This window comes from Ranitomeya imitator, chromosome 5 (assembly GCF_032444005.1).
Source record: "Ranitomeya imitator isolate aRanImi1 chromosome 5, aRanImi1.pri, whole genome shotgun sequence".
NCBI classification, from domain to species: domain Eukaryota; kingdom Metazoa; phylum Chordata; class Amphibia; order Anura; family Dendrobatidae; genus Ranitomeya; species Ranitomeya imitator.
Genome location: NC_091286.1, coordinates 381,018,374 through 381,034,522, shown reverse-complemented (window position 1 = coordinate 381,034,522; position 16,149 = coordinate 381,018,374). Strand labels below are relative to the sequence as shown.

At 46.6% G+C, this 16,149-nt stretch overlaps 1 protein-coding gene across 1 annotated transcript in view; it reads right to left on the bottom strand.

The window, feature by feature from the left end:
- The window catches only part of COL21A1 (collagen type XXI alpha 1 chain), a 536,987-nt gene that overhangs the window by 153,774 nt on the left and 367,064 nt on the right, over positions 1–16,149 (bottom strand). The window lies entirely within an intron of this gene.

Below are 16,149 nucleotides of genomic sequence, written 5' to 3'. Positions count from 1 at the left end.
ATATTCAGGTCCTTAATAAACAACCAACTCATCTAGAAGAATTAAAAGATAAAAACAAAAGTGGGCCCTAATACGCTGCTCACCCTCAAAAATCCCTAGCAAGTGTCCTTAACTTGCCATAGAGGTTGGCACCCTAGCTTGTACACAATAGGGTGCCTCCGCTCACCAACGGCGGACCCTAACTAGCCCTCAAAGCTTTCCCTCCTATATGTGCATCTTGATAACTAATATGACATATATGTGCTCATAAGGGGGATGTGTTGGGGAATATGAAAACAACTTGATGGCTATACTCAGTAGGACCGGGGACACTTATAAGAGAAGCTGATGAGCAGACATATAAAAAACATGAATAATCGGTCCATCCAAAAATAGAATCAAGTAAAACAATTTCAGATAGATATGGATGCTTTATACATGTAGGTCAATAGGAGGAGGATGAGCATATGATGGCATTTCTTCCACTATAGATTTTAAATAATTTAAATCTATAGTGGAAACAATGCCATCATTTGTCAGAGACACAACGGATGTCCTAACTAGGGTTGGCAGTATCTCTGTGGAAGATGGGACCCTATTAGTTACAGCAGATGGCAAAATGTTATACACCTGCATCAACCACACTGATGGTTTAAATGTGGTTAACTTTTTCCTTGGGGCCTCCAACCTGGACAGCCCTTTGTTTGGGCTCATTCTCGAGCTCCTGCAGTTCATCATAATTTTTTTGTATATAAAGATCAGTTTAACCATCAGAAATGCGGCAAGGCCATGGGTGCAGCCTGTGTGCCCTCATACGCCAACCTCTTCCCAGGGTTCTGGGAGAGGTTTATCTCTGGTGACATGGGCACGGGTGCCGCCTACCATGTCCTGTGCTTGTTTCGATATATGGATGATATTTAGTTTTTTTGGCAAGGGGCAATGATGAAACTCAAGGTCTTCATAGATTTTCATAATTTCAATTCAGGTTGACTTACAAATATGACTACAAATAAATTGATTTCCTGGACATCAGTCTGGAGGTGAATGACCATTTGTGCATCCAGACTGAAGTCTATCGAAAAGAGACTTTAGTAAACGCCTTGATTCATGCACAATCAGCTCACAATACAACCACCATTGGAGCCATCCCGGTTGGACAGTTCATAAGGATGAGGTGGATCTGCTCCTCATATGACAAATTCGAGGTGCAGGCGAATGATGCCAAGACCATATCTAAACAAAGGGGATATAGTCGGAGGAGTATATGGCGTGGGTACAATAGAGCAAAAGCAGCCCCTAGAAATCATCTTCTCTATCAGAATAAAAAGAAAGAGAGGAAGGATGAAAAAATGTGCTTTATTCCAGTGTATAATCATGAATGGAACAACATGATAGAAATCCTCATGAAACATTGGCCTGTACTTAGTACCAAATCCTCCTTGGGACCTTTTCTAACCGATTGCCCACTAATGACCCCACGGAGATCAAACAACCTCAAAAATCTATTGGTCAGGACTCAGGACCCATTATTTTCCACCAACTGTAAATCTGTTTGGCTCAAGGGGACCAACTAAGTGATGTTACACCTGCGGCCACTGTCTTGCCTGCACCAATATCCTTCGATGCACCTTCTTTGACTCTGCAAATGGTGCTAAACACTTTCAAATTAAACAAAATATATTATGCAGTAGCACAAATGCTATCAATTATGCTACCTGCAGTTGCATACTTATTTATGTGGGACTTACCTCAAGACAGCTCAGGGAAAGAGTGCGAGAGCATGTGTGGGATATTGGTAGGGCCAGGACAGGGACTGACCCCTCCAAATCAAAAACAATCCCTAGGCACTTCTTGGTTCATCACAATTATGACCCTAGGGGATTTATGGTTAGGGGTATTGAGGTAATTTACACTGGGATTAGAGGCGGTAATTCCAAACAACTCTTAACTCCCTTTGCCTCAAAACTACTGGAACAACATGTCCATATTGAACTGTCCTCCCATCTATCTTCCTGCTCCTTCTTCGACCGCTTTCAATCAGGCTTCCGGTCACACCACTCCACTGAAACTGCCCTAACTAAGGTCACCAATGACCTATTAACCGCCAAGAGCAAGCGACACTACTCTGTCCTCCTCCTCCTGGACCTGTCCTCTGCCTTTGACACAGTGGACCATTCCCTGCTGCTGCAGACCCTCTCATCCCTTGGCATCACAGAATTGGCCCTATCCTGGATCTCATCATACCTAACTGACCGTACATTCAGCGTCTCCCTCTCACACACCACCTCCTCACCTCGCCCCCTATCTGTCGGAGTCCCGCAAGGTTCAGTTCTAGGACCCCTGCTCTTCTCCATCTACACCTTTGGCCTGGGACAGCTCATAGAATCTCACGGCTTTCAGTATCATCTCTATGCTGACGACACACAGATCTACATCTCTGGACCAGATATCACCTCCCTACTAACCAGAATCCCTCAATGTCTGTCTGCTATTTCATCCTTCTTCTCCACTAGATTTCTAAAACTTAACATGGACAAAACAGAATTCATCATCTTTCCCCCATCTCACGCGATCTCCCCAACGAACCTATCCATTACAGTAAACGGCTGCCCACTCTCCCCAGTCCCACAAGCCCGCTGTCTTGGGGTAATCCTTGACACTGATCTCTCCTTTAAACCACATATCCAAACCCTTTCCACTTCCTGCCGCCTCCAACTCAAAAATATTTCACGGATCCGCACATTCCTAAACCAAGAATCTGCAAAAACCCTAGTCCATGCCCTCATCATCTCCCGCCTTGACTACTGTAACCTCCTGCTCTGTGGCCTCCCCTCTAACACTCTTGCACCCCTCCAATCTATTCTAAACTCTGCTGCCCGACTAATCCACCTGTCCCCCCGCTATTCCCCGGCCTCTCCCCTCTGTCAATCCCTGCACTGGCTCCCCATCACCCAGAGACTCCAGTACAAAAGCCTAACCATGACATATAAAGCCATCCACAACCTGTCTCCTCCATACATCTGTGACCTCGTCTCCCGGTACTTTCCTGCACGCAACCTCCGATCCTCACAAGATCTCCTTCTCTACTCCCCTATTATCTCCTCTTCCCACAATCGCATACAAGATTTCTCTCGTGCATCCCCCCTACTCTGGAATGCTCTACCACAACATATCAGACTCTCGCCTACCATCGAAACCTTCAAAAAGAACCTGAAGACCCACCTCTTCCGACAAGCCTACAACCTGCAGTAACCACCGATTGACCAAACCGCTGCACGGCCAGCTCTACCCTCACCTACTGTATCCTCACCCATCCCTTGTAGATTGTGAGCCCTCGCGGGCAGGGTCCTCTCTCCTCCTGTACCAGTTGTGACTTGTATTTTTCAAGATTATTGTACTTGTTTTATTATGTATACCCCTCCTCACATGTAAAGCGCCATGGAATAAATGGCGCTATAATAATAAATAATAATAATAATAATAACTCAGTGTGAATTAAAATTGATTGTAACATTAGGGACGATGGTACCAGACAGCCTAAATGAGTCATTAAATTTTGCAGAAAAGATATTTAAACCAGCTCACCCGTAATGCATAGCTGAGCTTCGGGAGCACGGACCCGCTGTGTGCAAGCGTATATAATCCAAAAGAAAAAAAATGTCCAGCTCCACCGAATTTGCGAAGAAAAAGTTTCATAATTAAGGGAGCTTAGTCTCCAGAAACGCATTGAGATTCACACCCACATGGTTTGTGCTGAAGTTTGTACCCTTTATGTTAAAGTTTGTGAATAAAGAAACTTTTTCTTCACAGATTCGGTGGAGCTGGACATCTTTCTTCTTTTGGATGAAATTTTGCTCCCTATTAATAAAGGGTTCTCTGAGTGTGTCCTTATGGGATATTACTTTTTATTCCCTCTTGTCTTCTTTAGTAGATTTCATACTTGTATTTAATTTGATTTGTCTATTTTTCTTTATTCTATTCCAGGTTATATATTCAAATGTGGTCTCTCTTCTTAACCCATATGATCCCTCTCCACCAAGCCAAAGAAGAAGTCCTCAATGGGCGTGATTATATATTAATGTTGGCTTTACCCCTTTCTAACATCAGGTGTAATAGTACGCCAATGTCGGACACCCTCCCTCTGATATGGGCTCCGGCGGTGAGCTGCAGGTGGAATCACACTCCACCCATGGCTATTAACCCTCTAAATGCCACTGTCAAGCTCTGAGAGTGGCATTTAACATGCGTTTACGGCAATTGCGTTGGAAATCGCAGGTCACCAACAGGTTGGCATGACAACCAGAGGTCTCTTGCAGATCTCTATGGTTGTCACTAGCAGATTCCTATGAGGGCTGCCCGTTGGTCAGCGCTTATAGCAAGTGAGTAATTCTGCTAAATACAGGCCATCTGATCATCGCCTGTGTGTAGCAGAGCCGATTGGCTTATGGCAGCTTCTAGACTCCCAGGGAGAACATTGTAGTATGCCAAAAGTAAAAAAAAAAGTTTTCAAAAATATAAAACAAATAGAAAAATATAAAAGTTCAAATGGAGATGCTACGGGTATCGGAAAATGGCGCAATTGTTTTTCTTTTTAACAAAGTTTGGAATTTATTTTCACCACTTAGATAAAAAAATAACCTAGACATGTTTGGTGTCTATGAATTACCTGGAGAATCAAAATTGCAGGTCAGTTTTAACATTTAGTGAACAGAGTAAAAAAGCAAAACAAAAAACAACGGTGGGATTGCACTTTTTTTGCAATTTCACCTCACTTGGAATTTGTTTCCTGTTTTCCAGTACATGATATGTTAAAACCAATGATGTTGTTCAAAAGTACAACTTGTCCCGCAAAAAACAAGCCCTCACGTGGCCATAATGACCAAAAATAAAAAAGTTATGGCTTTCAGAAGAAGGGGAGCAAAAAATGAATCGCAAAAATGAAAATACCTCCGGGGTTAAGGGGTAAAACGTACCTTGCTGCATGTTAAAATGTAATACCCTGCATAAGGGTTCAGTTTATGGAATGACTTTCTATGACATGGTTTAGAAGATGCATGTAATAGGGATTCATTTGCGATCAGTACCAATAAAAAACACACAGGGATTTCCAGGCACTATGAATGCTATGAATGACTGCTGTGCGCATGTGCCCCATGCGACCTACGTAACAGGTAACATGGTCATTGGAATGTCCTGTGCACCTGACAGGGAGCCAAGGCAATGGCCACGCTTCCGCTCATGTGCACTCGGGACATGATGGCCGTGACGTGTGGGAGCGGCATGGCTGGCATCACAAGCGCCATTATACTGCAGTCTTATTGGCTTAGGAATGGTCACATGGTCTCTCATGTGACCTGTTACCCGGGTTACAAAAATGTCCTGGTTGAGAATACCACACTGCCTCCTGTTCATAAAGCACTATGGATTAAAGGGAACCTGTCACCCCGTTTTTTCAGTAGGAGATGAAAATACCGTTAAATAGGGCCTGAGCTGTGCTTTACAATAGGGTATTTTTTGTCCCCTGATTCCCTACCTATGCTGCCGAAATACCTTAAAAAAGTGTCCTTTTTCGCCTGTCAATCAGGCTGGTCAGGTCAGATGGGCGTGGTCACAGCGCTGTTTCTCCTCCACATCTTGCTTAAGTTCCCGTTGGTGGCGTAGTGCTTCTCGCATGCGCAAGTGCCGAATGCACTGCGAAGCTGTAGAAAAAGAGCGCGCTCGCCGCTCTTCAGCGGTTTCTCGGTGGGCGCGGCCATCTTCCTGAGGCCGCGCGTGCGCAGATGGAGTCTCCTGCTTCCCGGGGCTTCAGGAAAATGGCCGCCGCGATGTCCATCTGCGCACGCGTGGCATCCCGCGGCCATTTTCCTGAAGCCCCGGGAAGCAGGAGACTCCAACTGCGCACGCGCGGCCTCAGGAAGATGGCCGCGCCCACCGAGAAACCGCTGAATAGCGGCGAGCGCGCTCTTTTTCTACAGCTGCGCAGTGCATTCTCACTTGCACATGCGAGAAGCACTACGCCACCAACGGGAACTTAAGCAAGATGTGGGGGAGAAACAGCGCTGTGACCACACCCATCTGACCTGACCAGCCTGATTGACAGGTGAAAAAGGACACTTTTGTAAGGTATTTTGGCAGAATAGGTAGGGAATCAGGGGACAAAAAATACCCTACTGTAAAGCACAGCTCAGGCCCTATTTAACGGTATTTTTATCTCCTACTGAAAAAACGGGGTGACAGGTTCCCTTTAAACATGCAAAATGGGCATCGTATCTGCTGCGTGAAGACCCCATCCTTTTCTTATACATCTGGGTAAGATGCCTTTCTTAATGTGATGTACTGATTCTGTCACTTAAACTTCATTTTGAAGCCTAGACTCCCATGTGAGCAAGGACCAAATTGCACCTCTCATACATGAGATTAGGGTTGAGCGAAACGGATCGTTCATTTTTAAAAGTCGCCGATTTTTGGCACAGTCGGGTTTCATGAAACCCGATCCGACCCTTGTGGGGTCGGCCATGCAGTACGCGACTTTCGCGCCAAAGTCGCGTTTCAATGACGCGAAAAGCGCCATTTCTCAGCCAATGAAGGTGGACGCAGAGTGTGGGCAGCGTGATGACATAGGTCCTGGTCCCCACCATCTTAGAGAAGGGCATTGCAGTGATTGGCTTGCTGTCTGCGGCGTCACAGGTGCTATAAAGGGGCGTTCCCGCCGACTGCCATCTTACTGCTGCTGATCTGAGCCTAGGGAGAGGTTGCTGCCGCTTTGTCAGAAGCAGGGATAGCGTTAGGCAGGGTCCATTAACCACCAAACCGCTTGTGCTGTAGCGATTTCCACTGTCCAACACCACCTTTTGTTTGCAGGGACAGTGGAAGCTACATTTTTTTTTCCTCAGCGCTGTAGCTCATTGGGCTGCCCTAGAAGGCTCCCTGATAGCTGCATTGCTGTGTGTACGCCGCTGTGCAAACCAACTGCTTTTTTCAAAGCACAAATCCTGTTGTTCCTTCCTTTCTGCACAGCTATCTTGTTTGTTTGTCCACACTTTTTATTTCATTTGTGCATCAGTCCACTCCTTATTGCTGCCTGCCATACCTGGCTGAGATTACTGCAGGGAGATAGTAATTGTAGGACAGTCCCTGTTGTTTTTTTTTTTTGTGGGAGATTAAGATTGGCATTTCTGCTAGAGTGCCATCCCTGTGTGTGCCATCTCTCTCACATAGTGGGCCATAGAAAGCCTTTTCAATTTTCTGTTTTTTTTTGTGGGGTTTATAAATTCTCCCTGATAAAAAAAATACAGTGGGAGATTAATATTGGCCTTTGGGCTTCTGTGCCAGTCCTGAGTGTGCCATCTCTCTCTCAAATAGTGGGCCATAGAAAGCCTATTAATTTTTTTTTTTATTGGGTTTCTAAATACTCCCAGAAAAAATAAAAAAAATCAGTGGGAGATTAATATTGCTCTTTCTGCTTGTGTGCCACTCCTGACTCCTGGGTGTGCCATCTCTATCTCTCAACTAATGGGCCATAGAAAGCCTATTTTTTTTATTGTGTTTCTAAATTCTCCCTGAAAAAATCAAAAAGAAATCAGTGGGAGATTAATATTGCCCTTTCTGCTTGTGTGCCACTCCTGACTCCTGGGTGTGCCATCTCTCTCTTTCAAATAGTGGGCACTGGGCCATAGAAAGCCTATTTTTTTTTTATTGTGTTTCTAAATTCTCCCTGAAAAAATCAAAAAGAAATCAGTGGGAGATTAATATTGCCCTTTCTGCTTGTGTGCCACTCCTGACTCCTGGGTGTGCCATCTCTCTCTTTCAAATAGTGGGCACTGGGCCATAGAAAGCCTATTTTTTTTTTATTGTGTTTCTAAATTCTCCCTGAAAAAAAAAAAAAAAATCAGTGGGAGATTATTATTGCCCTTTCTGCTTGTGTGTCAGTCTTGACTCCTGGGTGTGCCATCTCTCTCTCTCAAATAGTGGGCACTGGGCCATAGAAAGGCTATTTTTTTTTATTTGGTTTCTAAATTCTCCCTGAAAAAATCATTTTATTTTATTTGGTTTCTAAATTCTTCCTGAAAAAATCATTTTATTTTATTTTGTTTCTAAAGTATCCCTGAAAAAAAAAATCAGTGGGAGATTAATATTGCCCTTTCTGCTTGTGTGCCAGTCTTGACTCCAGGGTGTGCCATCTCTCTCTCAAATAGTGGGCACTGGGCCATAGAAAGGCTTTTTTTTTTTGTTTTATTTGGTTTCTAAATTCTCCCTTAAAAAATCATTTTATTTTATTTGGTTTCTAAATTGTTCCTGAAAAAATCATTTTATTTTATTTTGTTTCTAAAGTCTCCCTGAAAAAAGGAAAAAAAAAATCAGTGGGAGATTAATATTGCCCTTTCTGCTTGTGTGCCAGTCTTGACTCCTGGGTGTGCCATCTCTCTCTCTCAAATAGTGGGCCATAGAAAGCCTATTTTTTTTTTAATTTTATTTGGTTTCTAAATTCTCCCTGAACAAATAAAAAAAAAAAGTGGGAGATCAATATTGACATTTCTGCTTGAGTGACAGTCCTGCGTGTGTGGCATCTCTCTCATTTGGTGCCACCGAAAACAGAGTGTGTAACTGATTTTCCTTGCGGTCTCACCCACCTGTAAAGGGGTATATAAATCATACTGAAGTTATAGCTCACCGTGTAAGTTGTTTGACAGCAACAAATACCGTTACTTTGGTTACGTTTTTAAAACAATGAGGAAGTCTGGTGGAAGAGGTCGTGGCCGTGGGCGTTCATTGTCAGCTGGTAATGAAGGTAGTGGTAGTGGAGCATCAGGTGGTCGTGGGAAAAAAAATATTGCACCTAAGCCTGGAGCTGTGGAGCCAGGTTTGTCGTCTGGCTACAGAAGGCCTCGAACGCTCCCTTTTCTGGGAGTAGGAAAACCGCTTTTAAAGCCGGAGAAGCAAGAGCAAGTTTTGGCTTACCTTGCTGACTCAGCCTCTAGCTCTTTTGCCTCCTCTTTTGAAACTGGTAAATGTAAAAGCAGCGCGTCGTTAATGGATGTTCACGGTCAGGGACAAGTCGCTTCCTTGTCCTCTTCAGCAAAAACAACAACAGAGAAGGATGCAGCAGGCGACACAACGGGTTACTCCATGGAGCTATTTACACATACCGTCCCTGGCTTAGAAAGTGAAGCAGTTAACAGGCCATGCCCATTACAAGTTGAATCTGACATGGAGTGCACTGATGCACAGCCACAGCCAGACTACTATGCTGGTCCTTTGACTCAGACCACAACATTGCCCTCGCAGGGTACTGATCCAGAATCAGACCCTGATGAGACTATGTTGCCCCGTCACGAACGCTCTACCACCGAATTACACGGTGACACAGATGAAGTTGCGCACGAGCTAGAAGAGGAGGTTATAGATGACCCAGTTGTTGCCCCCGATTGGCAGCCATTGGGGGAACAGGGTGCAGGCGGCAGTAGTTCTGAAGCGGAAGAGGAGGGGCCGCAGCAGGCATCAACATCGCAACAGGTTCCATCTGCCGGGCCCGTATATGGGACAAAACGCGTGGCAAAGCCAAAAACTGTTGGAGGACAGCGTGTCCATCCGGTTAAAGCTCAGTCTGCAATGCCGGAAAAGGGATCCGAGGCTCGAAAGAGTGCAGTCTGGCATTTTTTTAAACAACATCCAATTGATCCGCACAAAGTCATCTGTCAAAAATGTTCAACTACCTTAAAGGGAACCTGTCACCTGAATTTGGCGGGACTGGTTTTGGGTCATATGGGCGGAGTTTTCGGGTGTTTGATACACCCTTTCCTTACTCGCTGGCTGCAGGCTGGCTGCAATATTGGATTGAAGTTCATTCTCTGTCCTCCGTAGTACATGCCTGCACAAGGCAAGATTGCTTTGCGCAGGCATGTACTACGGAGGACATAGAATGAACTTCAATCCAATATTGCAGCCAGTATGCAGCCAGCAGGTAAGGAAAGGGTGAATCAAACACCCGAAAACTCCGCCCATATGACCCAAAACCAGTCCCGCCAAATTCAGGTGACAGAGTCCCTTTAAGCAGAGGTCAGAATCTGAAAAGTCTGAATACAAGTTGCATGCATAGACATTTAACCACCATGCATTTGCAAGCCTGGACTAACTACCAAACGTCCCTTAAGGTTGTAGCACCCTCGGCCAATGAAGCTACTCACCAACGCTACATCCCTGCCGTCACTGTAAGGCCACCATTTTCCGCACCACCTGCAGTATCTGTGCAGGTTTCTTTGCCAGGCCAAAGCAGTCAGGGTCAGGGAATCACCAGTTTTGTAGTAGGAAACACTGCATCTAGGGCACAGGCGGAAACAATACCGTCTCCAACAGTCTCTCAGTCTGCCATGTCCACCGGCACTCCCGCTAGTTCCACGATCTCCAGCTCTCCAGTCCAGCTCACCCTACATGAGACTCTGGTTAGAAAAAGGAAGTACTTATCCTCGCATCCGCGTACACAGGGTTTGAACGCCCACATAGCTAGACTAATCTCGTTAGAGATGATGCCCTACCGGTTAGTTGAAAGTGAAGCTTTCAAAGCCCTGATGGACTGCGCTGTACCACGCTACGAGCTACCCAGTCGACACTTCTTTTCGAGAAAAGCCATCCCAGCCCTCCACCAGCATGTTAAAGAGCGCATCGTCCATGCACTCAGGCAATCTGTGAGTACAAAGGTGCACCTGACAACAGATGCATGGACCAGTAGGCATGGCCAGGGACGTTACGGGTCCATCACGGCACACTGGGTGAATGTGGTGGATGCAGGGTCCACAGGGGACAGCAATTTCGGGACAGTTCTGCCTAGCCCACGGTCTAGGAAACAGTTGGCTGTAGGCGTTCGCACCCCCTCCTCCTCCTCCTCATCCTTCTGCAGAAGCGAGAGCTCGTCCACAGATCGCAGTCGCCCAATCACTCCATCCGCAGCTGCCACTGTTGCACACCAGTTGTCCCATTATGGGGCAGCTACTGGCAAGTGTCAACAGGCTGTATTGGCTATGAAGTGTTTGGGCGACAACAGACACACCGCGGAAGTTCTGTCCGAGTTCTTGCAGAAAGAAACGCAGTCGTGGCTGGGCACAGTAGATCTTGAGGCAAGCAAGGTAGTGAGTGATAACGGAAGGAATTTCATGGCTGCCATCTCCCTTTCCCAACTGAAACACATTCCTTGCCTGGCTCACACCTTAAACCTGGTGGTGCAGTGCTTCCTGAAAACTTATCCTGGGTTATCCGACCTGCTCCTCAAAGTGCGCGGACTTTGCTCACATATCCGCCGCTCGCCCATACACTCCAGCCGTATGCAGACCTATCAGCGGTCTTTGAACCTTCCCCAGCATCGCCTAATCATAGACGTTGCAACAAGATGGAACTCAACACTGCACATGCTTCAGAGACTGTGCGAACAGAGGCGGGCTGTAATGTTTTTGTGGGAGGATACGCATACACGGGCAGGCAGTAGGATGGCAGACATGGAGTTGTCAGGTGTGCTGTGGTCGAAGATACAAGACAAGTGTCAAGTCCTTCAGTGTTTTGAGGAATGCACACGGCTGGTTAGTGCAGACAACGCCATAATAAGCATGAGCATCCCCCTAATGCGTCTGCTGATGCAAAGTTTGACGCACATAAAAAATCAGGCGTCTGCAGCAGAGGAACAGGAAAGCCTTGATGACAGTCAGCCATTGTCTGGTCAGGGCAGTGTACAGGACGAGGTAGCGGGCGAAGAGGAGGAGGACGAGGAGGACGAGGAGGATGAGGGGGATGAGTATATTTTTAATGAGGAAGCTTTTCCGGGGCCACTGGAAATTGGTGGCGTGGCAAGGCCGGGTTCTGGTTTTTTGAGGGACACAAGTGACGTAGATTTGCCTGAAACTGCCCCTCAACCAAGCACAACCACTGATTTGACAACTGGAAGTTTGGCCCACATGGCGGATTATGCCTTACGTATCCTCAAAAGGGACACACGCATTACTAAAATGATGAACGATGATGATTACTGGTTGGCCTGCCTCCTTGATCCTCGCTATAAAGGCAAATTGCTAAATATTATGCCACATGAGAACTTGGAACTAATATTAGCAACCAAACAATCAACTCTTGTTGACCGTTTGCTTCAGTCATTCCCAGCACACAGCGCCCGTGATCGTTCTCACACGAGCAGCAGGGGGCAGCAGAACAGAAGTGTTAGAGGTGCAGAAATCCGAAGTGGCGTTGGACAGAGGGGTTTTCTGACCAGGTTGTGGAGTGATTTTGCTATGACCGCAGACAGGACAGGTACTGCTGCATCAATTCAAAGTGACAGGAGACAACATTTGTCCAGTATGGTTACTAACTATTTTTCATCCCTTATCGATGTTCTACCTCAACCGTCATTCCCATTTGATTACTGGGCATCCAAATTAGACACCTGGCCAGAATTGGCAGAATATGCATTGCAGGAGCTTGCTTGCCCGGCAGCTAGTGTCCTATCAGAAAGAGTATTCAGTGCTGCAGGTTCAATATTAACCGAAAAAAGAACTCATCTGGCCACCCAAAATGTTGATGATCTAACCTTCATTAAAATGAACCACAACTGGATTTCGAATTCTTTTGCCCCACCTTGCCCGGCCGACACCTAGCTTTCCTATGAAAAGGTATTGCCTGTGGACTACTCTGAATGACTTTACCAATCTCGTAATTTGCAGCAGCTGATTGTCCAGCATACGACATGTTTACACCTCCCTAAATGGCCAAACTCCCCACACGGGGCCGTGGTATTGCCACTTGGCGCAAGCACCCATGAGAGTGCTGTTTGTCTGAAGAGGTGGGTGTGCCTGCTTTTGGTCTACGGCACTGCCACTGGGTCCCTCATAGTACAATAAAGTGTCTCTGGCGGTGGTGGTGCGCACCCAACGTCAGACACACTGTTGTAACATGAGGGGCCCTGGTCATGTACCGCCGGCCACAAGAGAGTTCACCCACCCCCAGCACAAACATTGCTCCACCACTTGCACAATTATCTCTCACAGTTACACCTATGTTTAGTCTATGCGCTGACATCCGTAAATTACTGCCACTGACAATACCATTGTGTTGACATGTATGATGGTACTTAACATAATCAGGGGCAGTGTCCTATATTTACCCAAGTAAATACTTTGTGCAAAATTACTAGGTCTGAAACTACGCAGAGGAGCCCAACCCTGTACCTAATGATTGCACCCTTTTGGTTTTTCTTTTTGTTGTAATGCGAGACATTAACATGTATTGATTTTTTGGGACTACTAACTGGCAGACACTCATTACAATCAGCCGCCGCTGACAACACCAATGGTGCCCACTGCCTGTGTACCCCTGCAAGAGAATTCAAAGTGCCTACAGCCCAATTTTATTATGTTAGGCCTTCAAAGCCTGTCTGCGGTCCCTCCTTCCACTAGGCCTCCACTGACCAGTCTACTGCTGCCCGTGAACCCCTGGAACCAATGTTAAAGTGCCCACAGCCCTAATTTATTATGTTAGGCCTTAGAAGCCTGTCTGCGGTCCCTCCTTCCACTAGGCCTCCACTGACCTGTCTACTGCTGCCCGTGTACCCCTGGAACCAATGTTAAAGTGCCTACAGCCCTAATTTATTATGTTAGGCCTTCGAAGCCTGTCTGCGGTCCCTCCTTCCACTAGGCTTCCACTGACCAGTCTACTGCTGCCCGTGTACCACTGGAACAAATGTTAAAGTGCCCACAGCCCTAATTTATTATGTTAGGCCTTCTAAGCCTGTCTGCGGTCCCTCCTTCCACTAGGCCTCCACTGACCTGTCTACTGCTGCCAGTGTACCCCTGGAACCAATTTTAAAGTGCCTACAGCCCATTTTTTTTATGTTAGGCCTTCGAAGCCTGTCTGCGGTCCCTTCTTTCTACTACTCCTCTACTGACCAGACCACTGCTGCCCGTGTACCCCTGGAACCTATTATAAAGTGCCTACAGCCCAATTTTTTTATGTTAGGCCTTCGAAGCCTGTCTGCGTTCCCTTCTTTCTACTACTCCTCCACTGACCAGACCACTGCTGCCCGTGTACCCTTGGAACCTATTTAAAAGTGCCTACAGCCCAATTTTTTTATGTTAGGCCTTCAAAGCCTGTCTGCGGTCCCTTCTTTCTACTACTCCTCCACTGACAAGACCACTGCTGCCCGTGTACCCCTGGAACCAATTATAAAGTGCCTACAGCCCAATTTTTTTATGTTAGGCCTTCGAAGCCTGTCTGCGGTCCGTTCTTTCTACTACTCCTCCACTGACCAGACCACTGCTGCCCGTGTACCCCTGGAACCTATTTAAAAGTGCCTACAGCCCAATTTTTTTATGTTAGGCCTTCGAAGCCTGTCTGCAGTCCGTTCTTTCTACTACTCCTCCACTGACCAGACCACTGCTGCCCGTGCACCCCTGGAACAAATTATAAAGTGCCTACAGCCCAATTTTTTTTATGTTAGGCCTTCGAAGCCTGTCTGCGGTCCCTTCTTTCTACTACTCCTCCACTGACCAGACCACTGCTGCCCGTGTACCCCTGGAACCAATTATAAAGTGCCTACAGCCCAATTTTTTTATGTTAGGCCTTCGAAGCCTGTCTGCGGTCCCTTCTTTCTACTACTCCTCCACTGACCAGACCACTGCTGCCCGTGTACCCCTGGAACAAATTATAAAGTGCCTACAGCCCAATTTTTTTATGTTAGGCCTTCGAAGCCTGTCTGCGGTCCCTTCTTTCTACTACTCCTCCACTGACCAGACCACTGCTGCCTGTGTACCCCTGGAACCAATTATAAAGTGCCTACAGCCCAATTTTTTTATGTTAAGCCTTCGAAGCCTGTCTGCGGTCTGTTCTTTCTACTACTCCTCCACCGACCAGACCACTGCTGCCCGTGTACCCCTGGAACCAATTATAAAGTGCCTACAGCCCAATTTTTTTATGTTAGGCCTTCAAAGCCTGTCTGCGGTCCGTTCTTTCTACTACTCCTCCACTGACCAGACCATTGCTGCCCGTGTACCCCTGGAACCTATTTAAAAGTGCCTACAGACCAATTTTTTTTATGTTAGGCCTTCGAAGCCTGTCTGCTGTCCCTTCTTTCTACTACTCCTCCACTGACCAGACCACTGCTGCCCGTGTACCCCTGGAACCTATTTAAAAGTGCCTACAGCCCAATTTTTTTACGTTAGGCCTTCGAAGCCTGTCTGCGGTCCCTTCTTTCTACTACTCCTCCACTGACCAGACCACTGCTGCCCGTGTACCCCTGGAACCTTTTTAAAAGTGCCTACAGCCCAATTTTATTATGTTAGGCCTTCGAAGCCTGTCTGCGGTCAGTTCTTTCTACTACTCCTCCACTGACCAGACCACTGCTGCCCGTGTACCCCTGGAACCAATTATAAAGTGCCTACAGCCCAATTTTTTTATGTTAGGCCTTCGAAGCCTGTCTGCGGTCCCTTCTTTCTACTACTCCTCCACTGACCAGACCACTGCTGCCCGTGTACCCCTGGAACCAATTCTAAAGTGCCTACAGCCCAATTTTTTTTATGTTAGGCCTTCGAAGGCTGTCTGCGGTCCGTTCTTTCTACTACTCCTCCGCTGACCACACCACTGCTGCACGTGTACCCCTGGAACCAATTTTAAAGTGCCTACAACCTAATTTTGTTATGTTAGGCCTACGACGCCTGTCTGCGGTCCCTCCTTTCAATACTCGTCCACTGACCACACCACTGCTGCCCGTGGACCCCTGGAACCTATTTTTAATTGCATATAGCATCCTTTTTTTAATAGTAGACGTACAAAGTCTGTCTGCGGTCCACTATTGAAATTGTCCTCCACTGCCCAGAGCAATGCTGCCTGTGTACCCCTGTAACCTTTTTTAAACTGCAGTGAGCCACATTTTTTGTTTAAGGCCTACTACCTGTGTCTGTCTGCGCCACTCAATACAGCTGTCCTCCTTTGAAAAAAGCAGAGCGTCAATAGTCTTGTTTTCAGCCTCTAGGAATTTTAAAACTGCATTGGGGCTACTACTTTGGTAGGGCCTACTAACGGTGTCTGCCGCCCCAAGGTGTGCCCCAGGTTTCCTCTCCATTGCTTCGATCTTCCTACTCTCGTTTAGTAGTTGTTGCAAACTACACTGCATTAGGCCTACAAATTGGGTATGGGGTGTAG